The sequence below is a fragment of the Engystomops pustulosus genome, chromosome 7, assembly GCF_040894005.1.
Source record: "Engystomops pustulosus chromosome 7, aEngPut4.maternal, whole genome shotgun sequence".
NCBI lineage: Eukaryota > Metazoa > Chordata > Amphibia > Anura > Leptodactylidae > Engystomops > Engystomops pustulosus.
The window spans coordinates 68,148,450-68,171,562 of record NC_092417.1 but is presented as its reverse complement, the minus strand read 5'-3'; the positions used below and the strand labels follow the sequence as shown (position 1 = coordinate 68,171,562).

At 42.7% G+C, this 23,113-nt stretch overlaps 2 protein-coding genes across 2 annotated transcripts in view; both read right to left on the bottom strand.

Annotated features, from left to right (window-relative positions):
* LOC140069954 (alpha-1-antitrypsin-like) overlaps positions 1-22,550 on the bottom strand; it is a 213,224-nt gene extending 190,674 nt beyond the window's left edge. The window contains exon 1 of the mRNA XM_072116268.1: positions 22,546-22,550. The gene's annotated coding sequence lies outside the window, so the exon portion shown is untranslated. The remainder of the gene's footprint in view (positions 1-22,545) is intronic.
* The window catches only part of GSC (goosecoid homeobox), a 136,520-nt gene that overhangs the window by 61,218 nt on the left and 52,189 nt on the right, over positions 1-23,113 (bottom strand). The window contains exons 5-6 of the mRNA XM_072116272.1: positions 11,464-11,703; positions 11,256-11,371 (exon numbers count right to left, since the gene is read on the bottom strand). The gene's annotated coding sequence lies outside the window, so the exon portion shown is untranslated. The remainder of the gene's footprint in view (positions 1-11,255; positions 11,372-11,463; positions 11,704-23,113) is intronic.

The window sequence follows — 23,113 nt, the reverse complement described above, 5'->3', positions numbered from 1 at the left end:
TGCAAGATGGACATAGAATACAACCACTCCACAACTGGAGTGAAGTAAATCTGCTCTGTGATATGAACCTAATGTAAAAAACTGGAGAGAGGTCACATACTGTTAGCAACTTACCAGTAAGGAAACTAGTTACTACAACTGATAAACTGATACCTTAAAGGAAACCTACCATTTGATTTGATGCATTATGAAGCAAACATACCTTGAGAATGCTGTAGCTACACTGATGCAGGATCATATCTTGGTTAATCCCTGTGCTGAGTGGTTTTGCTGATAAAACAGATAAAACATTAAGATAATGAAGCTCTGTCCCTTCTATGGCTGGTTCAGCACTTGCTTCTCATAGCAGGAGAGTTTCTCTCTGCAGAGGATGATTGGATTATGCAATCAGTTTTCTCACTACCAGACAGAATAATCAATTGCTGCACCATCCCCCAGCTGCTGTGTATGAGTGATCCAGCTCAGGATGATTAGTGCCCCCTTCCCGTGTGTAATGTGTTACATGCTGATCCAGCTTTCCCAAGGTCCTGAATGTTATAATTGTTTTTTTGAGCAAAACAACTCAGCTTAGGGATTAACCAAGAGTTGATCCTGCATCAGTGTAGCAACAACATCATCAAGGTGTGTTTCATAATGCATCAAATCAAATGGTAGGTTTCCTTTAATTTGTTCCTATGAACTGTTGAAATATAATGTTAAAGTGACTGAGGCACGTTTACTAAGAATGTAGGAAACTACACTAAAAGTGCTCTGCCTGTGTATAATGCTCGGTGCAACAAATTCATTAAAAATGGACGGCAGAAATCATGAATCTGGCGCTTCCCTGCACTGGCCCAACAGAGTTCACCAACTTTTTTGTGGTGCACCTTTTACATAGTGCGTGCACCAGACTTTGCATGTTAAATCTGGCACACAGTCCGAATGAGCACCAATACGCCCCCTAATTTGTGTTGCATGGTGGCTAGTCCAGCTGCACACCCAAACGGTCACGTGCAACACAATTATAGGCACATTCACATGGCCACATGGCCAAATTTGCAGCCGCATGTACGTCCCCATAGACGGCAATAGCGGCGCGGCGCAGATACAGTGCTACACATGTGTGGCACCGATCCGGCCCGCACACCGCAAAAAGATAGAGCATGCTCTATCTTTCGGCGTGTGTGTGGCCGTGCGCCGCTATTCTCTATGGAGGGAGGAGGGGCCGCCTCCTCCTCCTCTCCAGCACACGGCGGGCATACCTCTGTGTGAATGTACCCTTTGGTGCAGACACTTATTAAATACCTGTGCAAGCAACTTCCACTAGAAAGAATGTGCAAAGTCCGATAGAAATCTGGCGCAAATTCCTTAGTAAATGTTCTCCACTATGTTTTAACTGGATTTCTGTAGTGTCCGTATTGGCCTTGTGTTGCCTAATGAGTGAAAAAAGCAGTTGTTTGCTACTCCTGGTTTATGCCTTCTCCATTAACCATGACCGGGTCCGCCTGCTTCTTCCATTGGCCACACAATCATCCAGATAAAGAAGTGATTCCAGTTTTGGGTGCTGGCTGCACCTTTGTGTTGAGAACTGTCTTATTTCGATATATGAAGAGACATGTTGCCTGTGACATTATATGGTGCATTTCTTAATGAAGGAGAGTGTTGCTTTAATTGTATAATGTGTTTAAATACTTTACCAAACGGAGCACCTGCAGAGAATTACTGGCATTACCATCTGTCAGAGGAGAATGAAATGCACTGTGTAATAAAAAAATTTTAAATGTAGTAACAATAATTAATTTAGGTCATGTGGAAGTTATAATGGCCAGGTGTGTACAGGACCTTCCACATTTTGCATCTTGCAGCAGCCTATCTCAGCAGTGCAGAAAACTGAAATAAAGAAATCACATATATACAGTCAAGTGTCTATCTAAAAGGGTCCTCTGCAATATATAACCAAGGCTCCATGGGAACAGTATAGTAACAAACATTTTTCCACCATCACTCTCTTAGGTTCCCCTCTATACTGTGATCCATGTCAAGGAGATCCAGTTCTACTTACCACGGGATAGGTGTCTGACACACTGGAGTCTTTATTGCCTATGAATTCTTACTGTCTAATTTGCATAGGAATAGAAGCAGGGCCGTATATATGTAGTGTGCGCATGGTGTCAGGGTATGTATACAGTATATATGTAGTGGGCTCATGGTGTCAGGGTGTGTATACAATATCTATGTAGTGTGTGCATGGTGTCTGTGTGTGTATACAGTATATACACTCACCGGCCACTTTATTAGGTACACCTGTCCAACTGCTCGTTAACACTTAATTTCTAATCAGCCAATCACATGGCGGCAACTCAGTGCATTTAGGCATGTAGACATGGTCAAGACAATCTCCTGCAGTTCAAACCGAGCATCAGTATGGGGAAAAAAGTTGATTTGAGTGCCTTTGAACGTGGCATGGTTGTTGGTGCCAGAATGGCTGGTCTGAGTATTTCAGAAACTGGGGCAGAAGAGCATCTCTGAACGCATCTTTCAAACTTTGAGGCAGATGGGCTACAGCAACAGAAGACCACACCGGTTGCCACTCCTTTCAGCTAAGAACAGGAAACTGAGGCTACAATGTGCACAAGCTCATCGAAATTGGACAGTAGAAGATTGGAAAAACGTTGCCTGGTCTGATGAGTCTCGATTTCTGCTGCGACATTCAGATGGTAGGGTCAGAATTTGGCATCAACAACATGAAAGCATGGATCCTTCCTGCCTTGTATCAGCCTGGTGGTGGTGGTGTCATGGTGTGGGGAATATTTTCTTGGCACTCTTTGGGCCCCTTGGTACCAATTGAGCATTATTTCAACGCCACCGCCTACTTGAATATTGTTGCTGACCATGTCCATCCCTTTATGACCACAATGTACCCAACATCTGATGGCTACTTTCAGCAGGATAATGCGCCATGTCATAAAGCTGGAATCATCTCAGACTGGTTTCTTGAACATGACAATGAGTTCACTGTACTCAAATGGCCTCCACAGTCACCAGATCTCAATCCAATAGAGCATCTTTGGGATGTGGTGGAACGGGAGATTCGCATCAAGGATGTGCAACCGTCTGTGTGATGCCATCATGTCAATATTGACCAAAATCTCTGAGGAATGCTTCCAGCACCTTGTTGAATCTATGCCACGAAGAATTGAGGCAGTTCTGAAGGCAAAAGTGGGGTCCAACCCGTTACTAGCATGGTTTACCTAATAAAGTGGCCGGTGAGTGTATGTAGTGTGTGCATGGTGTCAGGGTATGTATACAGTATATATGTAGTGTGTGCATGGTGTCTGTGCGTGTATACAGTATATATGTAGGGTGTGCATGGTGTCAGTGTGTGTATACCATTTTTATGTAGGGTGCGCATGGTCTCACAGTGTGTATTTACAGTTTATATATATTACATGGCAGCTCGCTGTATGTAATATATATTACATGGCGGCACGCTGTCTGTATTATATATTACATGGCGGCACACTGTATGTATTATATACTATATGAAGGCACGCATGCTGTATGCATTATATACTATATGGAGCCACGCTGTGGGGGACATTTGCACCAGTTTTCTGTTGAATTTGCATGTTCTTTCTAGTGTAAACTGCTTGTTCAGGTATTTAAGAAGTGCCTGAACCACAGCAGCACTAGTCACCATGCGACACAAATTAGGGGTCGTTCTAGTGCTCAGTTGGAATGTGCGCCAGATTAAACATGCAAGTTCGAAGCCCTATGTTAAAGATAGACCAGAAAAAAAGTTAGTACACTAAGGGTCAGTTCAGGAAGCACCAAATTCATGAAGAATGTGTGCCAGACATCATGAATCTGGCACCCCCTGCACACTACACAGGCAAGCCACACTTGTACCATTCTTATTAAATGTTCCCCTGTATGTATTATATACTCTATGGCAGCACACTGTATATATTATATACTCTATGGCGGTGCGCTGTATATATTATATACTCTATGGCGGCACGCTCTATGTATTATATACTATATGTTGGCATGTTGTATGTATTTTAGATGGCAATATATAAGGTGTCTGTGTGTTAACGGGCATGGTGCTGTGTATACTGGTATATGTGTTACTGGGGGAGCTGTATATATTCATTATGGGGTGCATATATAACTAGCAACATTTACAAAAAATTGTGGGGAGGGCCCCACCCAGGGGCCCACACAACCCTTAATCCAGCCCTGAATAAACATTATCTTCACAGTTGATGTTACAAAGAGTTTTTACTATATTGAGTCCATCGTGGATAACATTGGAGGATTTGGGCTTGCTGTGCATTAAAAGAAACCTACCACAGGGTTTGAAGTTTATTTACCCTTAATGCTGCTGGGTAACTCCCAGCAGCATGAATGCTGCATTATTAATAACCCATGAAACCCACAACTGTCCCCACCATGCAACATTTAAAAGGCAGCTTTAAATCTGTTAATAACACTACACATACTGAGAGTTGCCTCAAAAACTTGAAGCAACTACAGGACTGATAAGACACAGTCAAAAGTGATATCTAGCATTGGGTCCAAAACTGCGACAGAAGGTTGTCCAGATGAAGGCACATGGGTTTACTATATCATCCATTGTCATAGAGAGGTTGGTCGAGTATTGCTTCTTTATAACATCAGAAACTCTTTTATGTCCCCCAAGAAGGTTGGTCACCCTTGAAAGAAAAATTGAAGAGAGGACAGAATAATGTGGAAAATCTCCATGAGTAATTGTTTCAACACTGTAGCTGGAATTGCTTGTCAGTTCAGCACTGAACAGGGCAAGGATCTGTCTCGTCTTACTGTGCAATGTGAAAGAGCTTTTGGACTGAAAACCTACTCTGCAGTGTATATCATAGCCTTCTTCATTAACCTAAGTGATCAGACATTGTTTGCTAATTTTGATATCCAGTGTAGTTTATATTAATATTTACGGACCCAACCAAGATCTGTGTAGCGCTGTGTAATCTGTGTGAGCTATATAAATAAAGGAATTATTATATTATTATAACTAGAGATGAGCGAACATACTCGTCCGAGCTTGATGCTCGTTCGAGCATTAGCGTACTCGAAACTGCTCGTTGCTCGGACGAATACTTCGCCCGCTCGAGAAAATGGCAGCTCCCGCCGTTTTGCTTTTTGGCGGCCAGAAACAGAGCCAATCACAAGCCAGGAGACTCTGCACTCCACCCAGCATGACGTGGTACCCTTACACGTCGATAGCAGTGGTTGGCTGGGCAGATCAGGTGACCCTGGAATAGACTAGCCCCTGCCCGCGCTGCTCGGATCATTCTGTGTCTGGATGCCGCTAGGGAGAGAGCTGCTGCTGGTCAGGGAAAGCGTTAGGGTGTTCTATTAGAATAGTGTTAGGCAGGAGTGATTCTACAAGAACCCAACAGCCCTTCTTAGGGCTACAATAACGTTATACTTTTTTTTTTATTATTTGCTTGTGGCTGGGCTTGCTGGCACTAGTAGTGCAGCTAGTACCATATTGTGAGGAATTTGCAGGGGGACTTGCTACCGTTGTGTTTAGCTCTTAGTGACACACATATCCACCTCAAACACCGAAGTGGGACAATTTATTAGGGGTTTGAGTAGAATTAGGCAGAGTCTGCTGATTTTTTTTTTTTTAGCTGTATTTCATTTTATAGCTCAAACTCATCTTGCAAAGCAGTGTGCTCTCATTGTAGGCTACAAAATAGCCATAGGAGAACCCCAACGGCTTACTTAGGCCTACAATAGCGTTATATTTTCCTTTTTTTTGTTTGCTTGTGGCTGGGCTTGCTGGCACTAGTAGTGCAGCTAGTACCATACTGTGAGGAATTTGCTGGGAGAGCTGCGACCGTTGTGTTTAGCTCTTAGTGACACGCATATCCACCTCAAACACCGAAGTGGGACAATTTATTAGGGGTTTGAGTAGAATTAGGCAGAGTCTGCTGATTTTTTTTTTTTTTTTAGCTGTATTTCATTTTATAGCTCAAACTCATCTTGCAAAGCACAAAATCCAGTTGTGTGCTGTCAGTGTAGGTTAGAAACTAGCCATAGCAATAGAATAGCATCGTTTTGTTAAAAAAAATAAAAAACGAAAAAAAAATAAACACAAAAAAATATTTTTTTCAAGTTTACACTTTAATTTGGAAAATGTTTAACCCGAGGGCTAGGGGTAGAGGACGAGGGCGTGGACGTGGGCGTCCAACTACTGCAGGGGTCAGAGGCCGTGGTCCTGGGCGGGGTGAGACACCACCTGCTGATGGGGGAGCAGGGGAACGCCGCAGAGGTACACTCCCTAGGTTCATCATGTCTCAAGTTACTGGGACTCGTGGTAGAGCACTGTTGAGGCCAGAACAGTGCGAAGAGGTGATGTCGTGGATTGCGGACAATGCTTCTAGCCATTTGTCCACCAGTCAGTCTTCCACGCAGTCCACCCATGTCACCGAAATCGGCACTCCTCCAGCTCCTCCACCTCAGCCTCCTTCCCCCCAGTCTGCCCCCTCCCACCAAAATTTGGCATTTGAACCGGCATACTCTGAGGAACTGTTTTCTGGACCCTTCCCACAGTCACAAACCACTTGTCCTGCTACTGCTGAGCAATTTTCTGATGCCCAGGTTTTCCACCAGTCGCAGTCTGTGGGTGATGATGACATTATTCACGTAGTGGAAGAAGTATGTAAAGAGTTGTTGGACGATGAGGAGACACGGTTGTCAGACAGTGGTGAAGTTGTTGTCAGGGCAGGAAGTCTGAGGGGGGAGCAGACTGAGGGATCGGAGGATGATGAGGTGACAGACCCAAGCTGGGTTGATAGGCCGGGTGAACACAGTGCTTCTGAGACGGAGGCGAGTCCTATAGCAGAACAGGTTGGAAGAGGCAGTGGTGGGGCCAGACGGAGAGGCAGGGCCAGAGCTGGTGCATCAGCGCCAAATGTTGCCCGTAGTCAAGCTCCCGTGACGAGGGCTAGATTTTCAGAAGTCTGGAGGTTCTTTAAAGAAACACCGGATGACCAACGGACTGTGGTGTGCAACCTTTGCCAAACCAGGATCAGCAGGGGTTCCACCACTACTAGCTTAACTACCACCAGTATGCGCAGGCATATGAATGCTAAACACCCCACTCAATGGCACCAAGCCCGTTCACCTCCGGCCGGGCACACCACTGCTCCTTCCCCTGTGTCATCTGCTAGTCAGTCCCCTGCCCAGGACCACGGCCCAAACACCTCCCGTGCGAAAACCCCATCTTCGCCTCCACGATCCTCCACAGCATCCACCAGCGTTCAGCTCTCCATACCCCAGACGCTGGAGCGCAAAAGGAGGTATAGCGCAACCCACCCACACGCCCAAGCCCTCAACGTCCACATCTCCAAGTTGCTTAGCCTGGAGATGCTGCCCTATAGGCTGGTAGAGACCGAGGCCTTTCGAAACCTCATGGCGGCGGCCGCCCCTCGGTATTCGGTCCCCAGCCGCCACTACTTTTCCCGATGTGCCGTCCCAGCCCTGCACAAGCACGTGTCAGAGAACATCCTCCGTGCCCTGACCAACGCCGTTTCTGACAAGGTCCACCTGACCATGGACACGTGGACGAGTGCTGCCGGGCAGGGCCACTATATTTCGCTGACGGCACATTGGGTTAACTTGGTGGAGGCTGGGACCGAGTCTGACCCTGGGGCTGGTCATATACTGCCGACGCCGAGGATTGCGGGGCCTACCTCGGTCCAGGTCTCTAAGGCCTACTATGCCTCCTCCTCCTCCCACCCCTCCTCCACCTCCTCCTCTGAATTACCATCCGTGGGCATGGCGCCATCAGTCGCTAGCTCTAGGCACAGCAGCAGTGCCATCGCTAAGCGACAGAAGGCGGTGCTCAAACTGCTGAGCCTAGGCGATAAAAGGCACACCGCCCAAGAGTTATTACAAGACATCACGGCGCAGACTAATCTGTGGCTGGCACCGCTGAACCTGAAGCCAGGCATGGTTGTGTGTGACAACGGCCGTAACCTGGTGGCAGCTCTGCAACTCGGCAGACTGACACATGTGCCATGCCTGGCCCATGTGTTAAATCTCATAGTTCAGCGTTTCCTCAAGACATACCCCAATCTGTCTAATTTGCTCACGAAGGTGCGCCGCATCTGTGCGCATTTCAGGAAGTCCAGCACAGATGCTGCCACTCTCAGGGCAGCGCAGCACCGCCTCCAACTGCCCGCTCACCGACTGTTGTGCGACGTGCCCACGAGGTGGAATTCAACACTAACCATGTTATCCAGAGTTTAACAGCAGCGCAGAGCGATTGTAGACTGCCAGATGTCAACTTCCACCAGAACTGGTAGTCAGGTCAGTCAGCTTCCTCAAGTCTACAATGAGGAGTGGACGTGGATGTCTGATATCTGTCAGGTGCTGAGTAACTTTGAGGAGTCAACAGAGATGGTCAGTGGTGATGCCGCCATCATCAGCCTCACCATCCCGCTGCTTGGCCTGTTGAAAAACTCTTTGGTCAGCATGAAGTCGGAAGCTTTGCGCTCGTCACAAGAGACGGGGGAAGAAGATTCCCTTGTTGATAGCCAAAGCACCCTTAGGTCTGTTTCTCAGCGCATATCGGAGGAGGTGGAGGAGGATGAGGAGGAAGAGGAGGAGAATGTTGGCGAGACAGAAGAGGGGACCATTGTTCAGTCCTTCACTGTTCAGCGTGTATGGGCAGAAGAAGAGGAGTTGGAGGAGTTGGAGGAGGAGGAAATGGACAGTCAGGCCAGTGAGGGGAGTGAATTCTTGCGCGTTGGGACTCTGGCGCATATGGCAGATTTCATGCTAAGCTGCCTATCCCGTGACCCTCGCGTTCAAAGAATTTATTCCAGCACCGATTACTGGGTATTCACTCTCCTGGAGCCATGGTACAAGCAAAATCTTTCCACTCTCATCCCTGGAGAGGAAAGGAGTGTGAGAATGCATGAATACCAGCAGGCCCTGGTGCACTAGCTGAAACAGTATTTCCCTTCTGACAGCGCTAGCGGCAGAGGGCGTACTTCTGCGGGACAAGTAGCGAGGGAGAGTAGGCGACCAGGCAGCTTGTCCAGGGGTACGCTTTACAAGGCCTTTGCCAGTTTTATGTCACCCCAGCAAGACACTGTCACCTGTCCCCAGTCTCGGCAGAGTAGGGCTGATCTTTACAGAAAGATGGTGAGGGAGTATGTAGCTGACCATACCATCGTCCTAAATGATCACACAGCTCCCTACAACTACTGGGTTTCAAAGCTGGACATGTGGCACGAACTGGCGCTGTACGCCTTGGAGGTTCTTGCCTGCCCTGCCGCTAGCGTGTTGTCCGAGCGGGTTTTCAGTGCAGCTGGTGGCATCATCACCGATAAGCGTACACGCCTGTAGACTGACAGCGCTGACAGGCTGACGCTTATCAAGATGAATAAAGCCTGGATTTCTCCGCATTTCCATTCTCTACCAGGTGAAAGAAGCTGAACCTGAATAATGTATGCACTCCTCCTCCTCATTGTCCTCCTTCTCCTCCTCTTTGTACACTAAAGCAGAGGAAACTGGCTATTTTTTTGCCAGGGCCAACTGGCTCCTTTGGTTCCTCTCTGCCACCCATTGGTTTTAAGCCTGAGTCCATTTGGGGTATGTTGCCAAGACACTCTCTAGCCTGCCGCTGCTGCCGCTGCCTCTGCATGCCGTCCCCTATAGTGTCAGGGTCAATTATTGGATGTTTTAGATGCTATCTAGCCTCATTCGGTCACTCTGTCATGGCCATGCTGTTGCCCATAATTTTGGCATAATGGTGCGATTCAGCAGCCTCAGAGGCATCCATGCATGCTGCCCCTGCTGTTTCCTGTCCATTTCCGTGGTGTTTCCATCATTTTCTGAGGTTCCCAGGTGCTTGGCCAAGCTTCCCTGTGCAGATCCTTGGTCCCCTTGAAAAATGCTCGAGTCTCCCATTGACTTCAATGGGGCTCGTTATGCGAGACGAGCACTCGAGCATCGGGAAAAGTTCGTCTCGAATAACGAGTACCCGAGCATTTTAGTGCTCGCTCATCTCTAATTATAACCCATCAATTAATATCTACAGCATCAGCACAAATTGTATTATATGCACTGACCTCCTGAATTAATTACATACACAGCACCCTCTGAATTAATGATATTATATATACACCCACCACCGCCACAAAATTCATTATAGGAGATAGATCACCCTCTTCTTAATGCATTTATACATAGAATCTCCCTCCCTAATTACATAGAGTGACAACCCCCTCAAATCAATGAATTTATAAAAAGTGCAATTGATAGATTTCTGTAAAACACCCCCAGCTTTATCTGTTCATAAGAAGTCCCCCAAGTTAACCTACAGCAATCCCTCTGCGAATGATGTACTGTGGCTAATAAATTTGTATATAGCTAAGCTACCCCTATTTTATGGATTTATATATAGTGTCCCCTAATCAACTTTTATACATCCCCTCAATCATGTTATTTATAACCACATGTTCCCTAAATGTATACATTTATATATACCTATTTCTACCCACCCTTACCAACCCTACAAAATATTACATAAAGTCATATAATTATACTTCTCTATACAGCGCCATTGGATTGCGGACTATACGATACCTGCAAACCCATGGCTGTTGGGTCTTAGAGAGTGCACAGTTTGACCCAAGAAGATCTGCAGTACTGCATTCATTGTTAATGACATCAGTGACAATTAAATTGATTATTTTATTGTTGGTTGGTTGGCTGGGGCTCGGGCCCTGGGCAGCTGCTTGAGCCATCTATATTATTATTCACCGCAGGCAGTAGTGATTATGGTGGTAGGAATGGTAGTTATGGTGGTTGTACAGTAGTGGTAGTAGTGTGATTGCATTGAGGTTTAAGTACGGTAGTAGTTATATTAATTGTATAGTAAAGATGTTATTGGTGGTGATAGGGATTACCATATAGAGGCAGTAATGGCTTGATAAGGGCTATTGACAGAACTGGTGGAAATGGAAGTGATGGCAGAAGAAGTGGTGGTTCAAGTAGTAGTAGTGGTGTTCGAGGTGGACTGTTACTAGCAGTCACTAGTAGGTGGTGATATTGATTCAGGCAATGATGTCATGGTGATCTAGATGGTGAAAGGGTGTGGAAGTGGTATATGTAAAGGTATAGTGTTGCTAGTGGTTTTTGTATTGGGATTGGTGCTGATATAATTGTGACCCTTTTAGGTACCACAGAAATACACAAAGGAACATAACACAAACCTTCATGGTAGTTTAGGATTCCTTGATAAACCAGCCAATCATCTTCCCTCCATCTTCCAGCCCTGAAGCAGTTAAAGGTTTGTGGAGCGGCCATGTGTAATGCGATATCATCCCGCCTGCAGAAAATAAATGAAGTTTGTAGATGTGGTATGATTTTATGCAAATAAATATGAAAATTGCATTCATTCTCACTAAACAAGCATTAAACCTTCAGAAAGCGGAGAGTGGTTTGATTATTTTCTTAGGTGTTTTTTGTTATTTCTTTCCCGTTTTATGAACTTTGCTCAGTGTTATTTGGCCGCGTCTCCACGTTACAGAGCAGAAGGGAGAAGAAAGGAGGATCCTTGGAAAACTACAGATGTATGGCATTATAGTGTGTTCTGCCAAACCAAAGAAAATGTCTGAGTAATTGGATGTTTCTCCATGGTCAGATGAAGCCTTGAGGGATCTAGAGTGGAAAAAGGCAAAAAAAACCAAAAAAGTAAATAAATAAGAAGATTAACCGTATTTCATAGTCTGCTGAGATGTAATATAAATAAGTAATCAGGCTATAAAGAACGACGTGTAAATGAAGTACAGCTGCTCGTCCTCCCAACCCAATGTCCAGCCCAAAGACAGAAGTGACTCTGCTGGCTAATTGAGCAATCTTTGTCATAAATGGTCCACCGAACCTCATGTTTGGCTAGTTCCTCAACATTCAAATATTGATTAGGACTATATTTGTGGGAACATAGATACATTATCCACTGCCTGCACAAAGCAGTTATATGGCCTAAAACACTGCTACAGCATTGCGGCTCTTAACAAAACCTTCCTAGTTGGCAAAAAGGTGGTCCACACGTTTTGCTATGACCTGTCAAATGGTTTTAACTGACATAACCTTTCCCCACCAGGGATCATTCAGAACTAACAGAATGGGGCACATTTACTAAGGGTCCGCATTTCCGTTGGGTTTCCCGTCTATTGTGCGGCATTTAACAGGGGTTTTTGCTGCACACAATCGGATTTTGGTGCAATCGCGACAAATTTTATGCGACACAAATCGTGGGGACTTGGCCGTCAGAGAACCTGACGGATTCCGACTAAGCGCGGGATTTAAAATTCTAATTGTGTCGCAAGACATGCACTTACACCAGGAAGAAGAAGGTGAACTCCGGCAGACCTGAGCAGGGAAGCGACACATGCAGGATCTCGGGTGCACAATCTTAGTGAATCCCACCGAACTTCATCCTCGTCGGACAAGCACCTTGGGTTCGCGACAGGACCGGGTAAGTAAATGTGCCCCAATGGGTCTGTGGGAACTCTATTAAATACCCCAATATAATGGGGATGATTTCTCAGCAGAACTAGTCTGAGCTTGTTTCTGGCAACTCTCCTCAAGCTCACACATCTTTCAGTTTCATGGAACCTAATAGTGGCCCCCTGCTCATTGCTCTTTCAATTTGTGGTCCATCTTTTGCCATCTTTGATGATCATCTTAGTCCCTGAAGGTCAGGTCGAGAAATCCACATTATTGGTTTTCACTTAAACGAGTGCATTATTAAAAAAAGAGTATTTTAAAAATAATAATTAACTGCAGCAACCCTTTCACCTGTATATTATCTGAATTATCTAAAAAATATGATCATCATTAGAGAAGAACACATTGCAGATGTTTCCATACATCTGCTAACTTATAAGAAGACAATTTGCATTGACTCGAGCAGTTCTTGAGCGGGCGAAATACTCGTCCGAGCAACGAGCCGTTGCGAGTACGCTAATACTCGAACGAGCATCACGCTCGGACGAGTATGCTCGCTCATCTCTAATCATCATCAATAAAATAAATATTGGCCTAATAGAATAGTCAGTAATAAAAAATAAGCACAATAAAATAAATGACGTATCACATTGAGTAGGGGGAGGGATTTAAGTGTAAGGAGAAAAGGAAGGGCAGTTCAAGTACAAATAGTTTTATAAGACCGGGCCCAATAACAACATAATATTACAATTATTATTAATAGTAACAAATCTTAATTTATATAGCCCCATCGTATTCCTCAGCGCTTTACAGGTCACAGGGTACAAATTCACAAGACATAAAGCATAACAGAACAATAACATTGTCAGTTGAAACAATAGGAATAAGCATCTGTCAGAATCCTCCTTTTGTTGATAGCCTGGGTTCAGTGGGGTGTCTGTTCTCAGGGAAGCTGGGTGGTGTCTTTGTCTAGACTCTATTTAATTCTCAGCTGGGGGTTGAGTAATAGGGGGCATGGCCAGTCAGTTTCTGGGGTCTGTGTCGAGGTGGGGCTGGATATTGTTTCTTCTTCTGGCACCCCATACCTGGCTTGAACCTTATTCTGGAGTCACTTTGTTCCTGTGTCAGAGTAGGAAATGTCGTCCATACGTCCCTGACCTTTATAGTTTGTTAGTTATGTGACAGAGGATGTGGGTGAGTTTTGGGTCCTAACCCCATATAGAACATAGAACTACACTGAGTAAACACTAGGTGTACAATGGTGCACAATGTAAATCAGCACAGTGACACAGCTGCACGATGCATCATAGTCACAGAGTGTTCCCATTCACGGGCTGCCTGTGCACTTCACCTCTGGAAGCCTCAGACTCCACTAAACACCCAGTGGAGCTCGGTTTTCCTGGATAAGCAATTAAACATCATTAGGGCCAAACCATTTACTCCAGTAACAACTCCTGCAGCCGACCATGGAAACTGGAGCAGATTCTGCAAATAACTGCTTACCGAAGACTTAATTTTATAAAGTTTTGGCAAGTGACCCTATAGACAAATATGCAAAGATAATATTTTAATAAAAATTATCCATTCCCTGCCAAACATCCACCAGGGGGCTCCTGCAAAATTGCAGTATGCAATAGAACCAAAATTCATCTAAAAACTGAAGATTAAATAGAACTTTAAAAAGGTATCTGATCTGTGGCAGGAATGTATCAACTAAATAAAGAGATTTAGAGAATTTGAGGCAGTATTCTAGTGGATACATTCTTTTACATTTAAAGCAGCAGTGTAGTTCCTAGAATTGTGTACATAGGGGCAGTATTATAGTAGTTATATTCTTGTACATAGGGGCAGTATTATAGTAGTTATATTCTTGTACATAGGGGGCAGTATTATAGTAGATATATTCTTGTACATAGGAGTAGTATTATAGGAGTTATATTCTTGTACATAGGGGCAGTATTATAGTAGTTATATTCTTGTACATAGGGGGCAGTATTATAGTAGTTATATTCTTGTACATAGGGGCAGTATTATAGTAGTTATATTCTTGTACATAGGGGGCAGTATTATAGTAGTTATATTCTTGTACAAAGGAGGCAGTATTATATTAGTTATATTCTTGTTCCTAGGAGGCAGTATTATAGTAGTTATAGTCTTTTACCTGGTAAGCAGTATTACAGTAGTTATATTATTGTACATAGGGGGCAGTATTATACCATAGTGGTTATATTCTTGTATGTAGGGAGCAGGTTATAATAAATACGTTATACTTGTCAGGGAGTATTTTTATATTATATTATATTATTAGTATTAATTTGTTATATTCTTGTATGCAGTGTCAGACTGGGGTTCCTTGTGCCCACCAGATAAAATTATTCTAGGTGCCTACCCATCCTCATTCCCTATTAAATAGTCCCCACTTGCCTCAAAATTGGGTCTAGTACTCTGTAGTACTCCATTACCCTGGTGGGTCATTCCAACACTGCTTGTATATCGGGAAAGTATTGTAGCAGTCATAATCATATACTGCAAATATAAGAGTTTCATGCTTGCACACAGGAGGCAGTTTTAAAATACTTTAAAATGTTCTACATTAAAAGAAAATTTATAGCACATATTTTATAGGACATATGGAACTATAATCATAGTAAAATACTATTATTATTTTCTTGTGCATAAGTGGCAGTATTATAATAGAGATGGTCCCCGATTTAAGGACAACCGACTTACAGATGACCCATAGTTACAGATGGCCCTCTCTGCCCACTGCGGTAAAGCTCTCTTTAATCTCAGGCTGCAATGATCAGCTGAAAGGTGTCTGTAATTAAGTTTTATTGCTAATTCTTGCTCCCATGACAGCACAAAATTTTTTGTCTTATGTTACAAAATATTCCAACTCACATTAAAATTCAACTTAAATACAAACCTAAAGAACCTAACTGGCACGTAACCCGGGGACTGTCTGTAGCCATATTATTGTACATGATGCATCGATAGGTTATATTCTTGTACATAAGTAGTATTAAAGGAGTATAAGGGGATATTAGAAGTATTAAAGGAGTTTTATTCATCTGAATATGTGGGTAGCTCTATACTCCTGTGTCTCCAACCTACATGTTAACTGAAAATCATTGTCAATGGTATTAATAAGCAACCACAATAAATGCTAGGAGCTGCCTAGACCATTATTATTTCCCTGCACAATTATTACCATACAACTGCCTATCCATTGTACTATTCATTGGACAAACTATTTTAATATTATATTCTAAAAATATTGATCATCTAATAAACTTGCACTGGCAATGCTACTATCTGTAATCCAATATGTAATAACCAATATGATTGAGAATACCAGAGATAAAGGATTTAGAAAAGGGTAATGCATAATTAGAACAAAGGTTTCCACAAACAGTGGCATTGTTTTTGTGTGCATAGTTTTCACTTGGATGGGCTGAGCTGCAATATTCGCATATCCTCAATATTTGCACTTAATTCAGACCCTATTTACAGAAATGTAACAATTTAAAGTACAACAGATTGACCCAAAAAAACAACATAAATATTTAGTAAAACTTTGACAGATTTTTTGTTATCAAGGCTCAAATTCAGGGAGCTGCATATTTAGTTCTTGTCTTATTCTTTCTATTTTTTTAATAGAAAATATGGAGTGAACAAAGATGAGGCCATATATCACCAAAGACAGGCCTAACATTTTAAGAAAGGCAAGTATTCATGTATTCAGACGTAGCAAGTCATTTATCCACAGACTCTCAGAATGCGTGTCACTCCACCAAGTTCTCCATAATGAAGGAGCTGTAATTCTGGCTTAAGACGTAGCATTTTTTCTAGATCTGAGGCCAAGTGACCCAGTCTGATGTCTTTTTCCTGCTGTTTCCAGTTTGTAAGGAAACAGAATATCCCAGTTAATACATTTTATTTATGTAGAATTTAAAATTATATTGGATACAAACAATTTGCCGCCTACAAAATTTCAGTTATTATTTTCTTCTTGCTCAGTTTTTAACCCTTTTTTAACTCTTTTTTTTAACCCTATTTTTTATGTATTTTATCTGATTTAAAGGAAACTGTGATAGTTCATGACTTTAGTTCATATTTGTAGTCTTTATAGAGCTTTTGAAAGTTAACTGTAGCAGTGTACACTCACAGCCACTTTATTAGGTACAACATGCTAGTAACGGGTTGGACCCCACTTTTGCCTTCAGAACTGCCTCAATTCTTCGTGGCATAGTTTCAACAAGGTGCTGGAAGCATTCCTCAGAGATTTTGGTCCATATTGACATGATGGCATCACACAGTTGCCACAGATTTGTCGGCTGTACATCCATGATGCGAATCTCCCGTTCCACCACATCCCAAAGATGCTCTATTGGATTGAGATCTGGTGACTGTGGAGGCCATTTGAGTACAGTGAACTCATTGTCATGTTCAAGAAACCAGTCTGAGATGATTCCAGCTTTATGACATGGCGCATTATCCTGCTGAAAGTAGCCATCAGATGTTGGGTACATTGTGGTCATAAAGGGATGGACATGGTCAGCAACAATACTCAGGTAGGCTGTGGCGTTGCAACGATGCTCAATTGGTACCAAGGGGCCCAAAGAGTGCCAAGAAAATATTCCCCACACCATGACACCACCACCACCATTCTGAACCGTTGATACAAGGCAGGATGGATCCATGCTTTCATGTTGTTGATGCCAAATTCTGAACCTACCATCCAAATGGCGCAGCAGAAATCGAGACTCATCAGACCAGGCAACGTTTTTCCAATCTTCTACTGTCCAATTTCGATGAGCTTGTGCAAATTGAAGCCTCAGTTTCCTGTTCTTAGATGAAAGAAGTGGCACCCCGTGTGGTCTTCTGCTGCTGTAGCCCATCTGCCTCAAAGATCGACGTACTGTGCGTTCAGAGATGCTCTTCTGACTACCTTGGTTGTAACGGGTGGCGATTTGAGTCACTGTTGCCTTTCTATCAGCTCAAACCAGTCTGCCCATTCTCCTCTGACCTCTGGCATCAACAAGGCATTTCCGCCCACAGCACTGACGCTCACTGGATGTTTTTTCTTTTTTGGACCATTCTCTGTAAACCCTAGAGATGGTTGTGCGTGAAAATCCCAGTAGATCAGCAGTTTCTGAAATACTCAGACCAGCCCTTCTGGCTCCAACAACCATGCCACGTTCAAAGGCACTCAAGTCACCTTTCTTCCCCATACTGATGCTCGGTTTGAACTGCAGGAGATTGTCTTGACCATGTCTACATGCCTAAATGCACTGAGTTGCCGCCATGTGATTGGCTGATTAGAAATTAAGTGTTAACGAGCAGCTGGACAGGTGTACCTAATAAAGTGGCTGGTGAGTGTATGTATATATATATATATATATATATATATCCAAAAGAAAGTTTACATGAATATCATATTGTTGGATAACATGATTATGTTACCGAACTGTGGGAGTAGCACCAGCTAATGCCATCCAATTCTCAACTGGGGGGTACTGGTGTTTCTTTTTTAGTTCTAATCTTCCAGCAAGTTGTAGAGAGAACTGAGGGCCTGTATCAACTTGTCGGCCTGCCAGTATTATTTATGTGTAAATTTTTTATTATATATTATATTATTATTATATATATGCTCTGTTCTTTAGGTAACTAAACTTGGAGGTCATTCATCAAAAAAAACAGAAGGCTAAGGGGTGACATCATCTTTCCAATTGTCTCTTTATACCAAAGTCGGTGGCAAAGACAGGGGGGCATCCTCCACGCCTAGAAGAGAGAGGGTTCATCCATCGCCATAAACAGGAACTTTTTACTGTAAAAGTAATGAGACTATGGAACTCTCTGCAGCAGGATATTACAATGGCTGATACTTTTTACATGTTCAAGAGGGACCTGGATGCCTTTCTAGAGAGCAAAAATGTCACATATTGTGGGAACAAAACTTCTGGTAATCAAAAGGAACCTGTCAGCAGAAATTGACCTAATAAACCACTACTAATATGTCATCAATCAGCTGAACACCTTCTAGATCATGTCTATTTCATGGCCCAGTGCAGTGGCATCGTCCCCAAAAAAAAATCAACTTTGAAGTGAGATGTAATTTGGTTTCATAAAGTCCAGGAGGCGGAGGGTTTAACACTGAAGTCAATGTAATTGATGGTCCTGCATCTATACACATCATTAACCAGATCTCCTTCATTCTGAGGTGAGGAGAGCTTGACTGCAATGCTGAGCTTTCCGCCTCCATGACTTTTTACAACCAATTTACATCTCACTTCAAAGTTGATTGATACTCCTCATCATATAATAGCAGTACCAGCTGTCCACTGTAGATTAGATCTATAAGCCTTAGGTTGTTTGCAGTTGACAAATCCACCTTAAACCTTAGCAAATTACTTCCTCTGTCTCCAAAGGGAGAACATGAGAAAATGTATAAGTTTCTTCAACAAAAATCTTTGTGCACTAGTTATCCTGGTTAATATGCCTCAGTGGGAAACATGTCTACAGCTAAGTTGGTTTTGGACAGCACCTCCTTGGCAGAAGACAAGCCTTCCAGAAGAGAAGCTCAAGACTTAATATTTTACTTTTCACACTGAGGGGGCAGCTCATATGTCTAAGAACCTTTGCCAGCACCAGCCGTCTTCACTGTCAAAATATTAGTCTCCTTTTTTCCAACACTTCTTCAGAAAGAAGAAGCTTCTTTCCAAACAATGCATTGATCGAATTAAATGTTTCTGGTAGTAAGGATAGACTGTACCGTACCCTATGTATTACTGCCAAAATTTGGGCCCTAATACATACACCTTTATCTTTTCTGAAGCTGAGGTTTTTATTTTTCAGCTCAGTTCGGCCAAACCCAAATGGTACAAACGGTGGGAATGGGAGGCATTTAAATCAATTACATTATCGGGATCGACGATCCTCCCCAAATTGGTGGCATCACCAACATTTAAGTGGCATTTAAACGGTTAACACCCACAGTCATTCCTAGCTTGGTTGGTTGAGTCGGACCCGAGCCTGAACATTATCAGAAGTTCAGAGTTCTGGGAACCCGAAATGCCAACGTTTGGCACGGAACCCAAACTTTGTGGTTCGTGTCCGCTCAACACAAGAGGTTTTCTGGAAAGTTGACCAAAAAATTAAATGTAGGAAACTTCTCATTGATGATATGCCCCAGGATCCAAGAGGTATGTCTATTTCATCAGCACTGCTATATGAAGGTTTCTCCTTTTCTTTGTTTTTTTGTATCCACTGAATACATGGGTGGCAGCTGTAGCCCTAAACTTGCATGCTTGCAGAACTGTTATGCACTGGGCTTATTCTACCCCTACTACCCCTTCAAAACTTATCTATAACATTTACATGTTAAAAGCAAATTTGCCACATGAAGTACTGTTCTATATGTCTATTGGCCTCAATATCAATAGGCCTCATACTTCCCGATCTTTAAATTTTGAGCTGTAAGATGGAATTGCAATGTTAGTAAGAGCTGCTGTAAGATCCTCTATAGATTACTTCTTATACTGGCAGCAAATGGTCAGTCACCACAGGGGAAATAAAGCATTATTCCACATTTAGCGGATTCACTGCACTGTATATGTAATGTGTATCTAAAGAGGTGCTCTCTGTCATTACCCCATTATCCCCACTGAGTTATAGTTTCCTGCAAGTACATTTGCAAAGTGATTTTTTAAATCAACATCCCCTTTAAAATACCTATTTTGTTTATTGTGTTTGGAACAATATTTTGCACTATGAACTGAGCAGGATTTTGTCAGTACCACAATGCATTATGGGATCTGGAAGCCTCTGTAACCTACCTTTAAATGTTCCACACTAGCAGCATAGTTTTTGTCCATCAAATGCAGTAATTTCCATTCCGTTTTTGATTTTCAGCTCCATAAATCTTAAATGTGCCTTTTATTTACTTTTTTTCCACACTTTGCTGCTTCCATCTGTTCCAGCTTTAGGAAATCATCTTGGTCGGCTGCTGTGTAGTACACGTTCTCCAGGTCGGAGCACCATGTGCTCCCTTGTCATGTGAGAAGTGGTGTTCGCAGAAAGCACTGGCTGATCTCTCAGCCTCTGAACTGTGACATGAGGATGTAATAGTCAGTATATTAAAGGGCCACTCCACTTACACTTTATATAACAAGGGTGATACAAAAAACATACCTAAGTGACAGGGTGCAGACATTTTATGATACAACCTTCGTTAAATACACATGCTTTTGTTTTAATTATGACCCACATTATGATTTGAGATGGAACACAACTTTCTATTCTTTCTTAAAAGAGGGAGGAAATGTCTCTGCTCATAGACACATGCTCTAGCAAGTGTCACATGTGATGTCATTTCCAGCAGTTATATGGACATGTGTATTAGATAACAAATCATAAATACAGGTAGTCCCCGGGTTACATACAAGATAGGGTCTGTAGGTTTGTTCTTAAGTTGAATTTGTATGTAAGTTAGAACTGTATATTTTATCATTGTAATCCCAGCGAGAACTTTTTTTTGGTCTCTGTGACAATTGGATTTTAAAAATGTTGAGTTGTCATAAGAATCAATATTAACAATAAAGCTTCATTATAGACACATTTGATAACTGTTATAGCTGATCATTGTAGCCTAGGACTAAAGTACAATAAATTACCAATATCCAGAGGTCCGTTTGTAACTAGGGGTCATATGTAAGTCAAGTGTTCTTAAGTAGGGGACCGCCTGTATTGACTGCCACTCCATTATCCCCTATAATTGCTCATTTACTACCTAGGCCATAGATTGGTGAAATATGTTTTTGATATGAAAACCCCTGGAAATTTTGGTAGTAAAGGGTGTGAAACGGTAGGTTTAGCTTTACATTTATTTTGGGGGATTGCACTTGAGCAATTATGCAGGAAGCTCAGTAGGATATTATAATTTCAGGTTTAGGACCGAATCTGATAACAAAGTTTGAATATTGAACATTGTGGCAGATTTACTTATCTGTTCGACGAAGTTACCCGAAAGTGCATTGTGCGATAATGCACTCTGCGGCGATATCCTGCAGATCCGAGTTCACCTTCTTCATTGTGGTGCATGTAAGTGCATTGTCTTGCAACACAATTTGAAAGTTAAATCCCGCAATCAGTCCGAATCAGTCGGATTGTCCGACGGCACGCTCCCCAATTTCTGTTGCATGAAAGCCAGGGCAGCTGCGCAAAAAATTGATCATATGTGACAGAATACCAGTGCAGACACCTATTAAATACCTACCCAAGCCGTGCAATCCCCGAAACAGACGGATAGTCCGACGAAAGTGCGATCCGCAACCCTTAGTAAATAAGTCTTATTAACTTCAACAGACCTGCACTTCCTGCTAATCACACAAGTACAGAGGGAGCAGGGAAGAGGGTGAGACAGTGTAACAGTCTGAACAGACAGATCACAAAGGGCTAGGGTAGCCCCTCAGGCTCATTATCATAAAGATTAGCATAGTTGATTTTAGAAGGATGGACGCTATGGATGACACAGATTACACATGAAATCTGCTTGGATCTATGAGTAAGTGCCCCTGGTTTATCCATGCAGGATTATGATAATAGTTAGCTGATCATATTTATTGTGTCCCGCTACTGTGTAGAAACCTGACAGCAATTATTCAAGTTCCCTACAGCGCCACCACAGGATAAATGAAGTGCTACCCAGTTAAAATGAATTGGCTTCTTATTTAGTGCACAGATGTAACGGGTCCTCTGAAGCAAGAGACACACGACAGCTGCACTCCACTGTGGTTAATGGATCAGGTACATGAAGAGCAGGATACCCATCCAATTAAGTATCGGATAATTAGGTTTTTGGAAGAAAAAGAAAGGATTTTTAGTTGCTAGAGCCCAATCACACTCTTAAAAGTGGATAAGGCAGGTTAATAAAAAATGAGGTCTTATTAAGTTATCATCTCTCTTTGTGGTCATAGATTTCCGTAGATACTTTGCAATTACTGTCTGTGCTACATGGAAAGAGAATTTGGCAGGACGTAAAGGAATTGCAATATTCCTGAATGTTCTCTTTCTGTTTGGCATGAAGCAATATAACATTGACGGGTAATGTCTCCAGATCCATCCCCCGATGCTGTTGGCCTCTGTAAAGCTTCTAAAGACGAGAGTGGATTTTATTGACTTATAAAACAAAGACTTGCAGTTGGATCAATGTCATGAGGGTTTTGTAAAGCACGTAATACCGACCTGTTGTATGAAACGACATGGACACTTTCCTCGAGAGAAATGATTGGTCGGGTTCATGGAACTTATTTTCCACGCCATTCCAGGGCCGATAAGGTCTCTTTCAGACATAGAAATGATTATGTTTTATTATTTTCTACAGCTTCAAAAGCTTGAAAAGTGGTTTTCCAGATGGAGCGTAAATATGAAATAAAAAGGTGGTTTGTTGTAATTTTACTAAAAAATTAATTTGCAGCCGATGTAAATTGGCACAGTGACATTTCGTTGCAGGCAAGGAAATTGGAAAGGTTTGGAACAAAATAGTTTGGCGCGTGGTATTTATATACTTATTATAGAGCATATAAACACACATTACACTTAATGACCATAAATAAAC